Consider the following 2,521-nt stretch of genomic DNA (forward strand, 5'->3'; position numbering starts at 1 on the left):
GCATCTGGTTCCGTCTGCCACTGTTACAGGATACTTCACCACCATGAAGATGGTGGACATAGAGGCAACCAAGGTCAGCTCCTGAGTCATCATCAGCAAGTTCTGGCAGATGTTAATCAGTCGGCAACCTACCACAACAAGAAGCCGAGCAGCAAGCCCAGCTAACTCAGCTTCTCTCTGTGTCAAAGACATCACTGCCTAACTGCAAGATCTCACAGCTTCAACACCTGCTCCTGCTTCTACTTTCAGTTACAAACAATCCAGTTACTGTGAGTCATACACCGACCTTCCCTATGAGTAAACCAGGTAAGTTCGATGGATCTCCTGATAATTGTAGGGTTTTTTGTGACAGTGCTCAGTGATTTTCAGTAATTCTGTTGTTAGTACTGACCAGATTAAAATCGCTTTTTTATCTCACCTCTTTCTAATAAAGCATTAAAATGGGCTACTGCAGGGTGGCCTCATTTACAAGATCTGTCCTATGAGCAATTCCTGGAAGACTTTAAGACTGTATTCCTCATGATCATCAAATGAAGAACTCTCGTGCAAGCTCAAACAAGTTAATCACTCGGCGTCTACCTACGCTTTAAAGTTCCATACTCTAGCCGGAGGTCTGTGCATGTACTGTGGAGCAGCTGGTCAAGTTTTATACGTGACTGTCGGGCTCGTCTGCACAGTCCTCAGGCGACTTCATTTAGACGTAGTGGCTCAACTGCAAGTCCCAGTCCAAGATTTCCAGATTCCCAGTCTCAGAGTTGGATGAAAGACCAGTTGGAGTGGATCCCATCTTCTTTGTCACTGAACTTGGTCAGTTAGAAACTAGCTTTCTTCACAATGAATTACTACCTTTTCTTGTCATTGACTCCTCCAAATTTTCAATCATTCTAGGCCTTCCCTGATTACAAACACGCAACCCACAAATTTCTTGGTCTGACAGAGAAATTACAGCTTGGTCAGATTATTGCGTTTCCTGTTGTCTCACATCCCCTGAACTAAGAATTAGGTCAACCACCATAGAACCAGGAACCCACTCACACTACACCAATTCCTTCCGAATACTCTGGTGTTACAGAGATTTTTAGTCAAAAGAATGCCACTAAACTTCCCCCTCATCGTCCCTGTGACTGTTCCATTCACATCACAGGAGCCACTTTGCCCAAATCTCATGTATATCCATTAACTCAGAAAGAAGAGAGAGCCATGGGGGAATATATAGATGAGGCGCTAACTCAAGGTTTTATCCATCTGTCCACTTCTCCAGCCGCATCTGGATTCTTCTTTGTGAAGAAGAAGAATGGAGGTCTCAGGCCATGTATCGAATATCGTGCACTAAACAACATCACCAAAAAGTTCACTCATCCTCGACCTCAGTGGTACCCAGTTTTTCACAAAATTGGGTCTTAGGAGCTCTTACAACTTGGTCCGTATCAAAGAAGATAAGTGGATGACAGCATTTATCACCACTAGGGGCACAACGAGTACTCTGTCATACCTTTCGGATTATCTCATGTGCTGTCAGTCTTCCAGTCTTTCATTGATAATGTCCTCTGGGACATGATGGGTAAATTCAAAATTGCATACATTGATGACATTCTAATCTACTCACCTGATTATCATGCATATGTACAACAAGTCTTGTCTTGAAACATTTACTTGAAAATTACTTATTTATCAAAGGAGAGAAATGTGAATTTCGTCTTCAGAAAGTCTCCTTCCTCGGGTACATCATTAGTTCACAGGGAGTTCTGATGGATGATCAGAAAGTTGACACCACTGTTAATTGGTCTTCCCCCACAAATGTCAAGGAATTGCATAGATTCCTTGGCTTTGCTAACTTTTACAGAAGATTCAATCGAATCTTAGTTTAATTGCACACAGATAGCCCTTCTTAAGGGACCATCTAAGAAATTGACCTGGGGTCAGAAATACCTTCCAAAACTTGAAAGTGACTTTCACATCTGCACCGATTCTGAAACACCCTGAACCTTCCAAGCCCTTTGTAGTGGAGGTAGATGCTTCTGAGACTGGAGTCGGAGTGGTCTCATCTCAGCATAGTGGGGACCCTGAGAAATTATGTTCCACCACATTTAATTCCTATAAATTGAGCCCTGTAGAAAGAAAGTATGGCATAGGAGATCTAACATCTAGCTGTTAAGCTTGCCCTTGAGGAGTGATGCCATTGGCGGGAGATGCTCACCGTTTTTTGGTACTAACTGACCTTAAGAATTTAGAGTATCTTTGCTCCGCTAAACAGCTAAACCCTAGACAAGCTAAATGGTCCTTGTTTTTCTCCTGTTTCCAATTTAGTATTTCATGCTGCCCTGGCTGTTGTAATTCGAAGGCTGATGCGCTGTCACTAATTTACCGGCATAGGTTTGCCAGCTGAAAGTGTTTTGGGGGTTTTATTTTGTGCACATACAGAGCAAGAGGCTACAAATCTATGCACATCTTTGAGAGTCGTCCACCAATATCAATTGAACAACAGTTGTTTGTGTGTGAAATTCACCAGGATGAACAGAGC

The sequence above is a fragment of the Colossoma macropomum genome, unplaced genomic scaffold, assembly GCF_904425465.1.
Source record: "Colossoma macropomum unplaced genomic scaffold, Colossoma_macropomum, whole genome shotgun sequence".
NCBI lineage: Eukaryota > Metazoa > Chordata > Actinopteri > Characiformes > Serrasalmidae > Colossoma > Colossoma macropomum.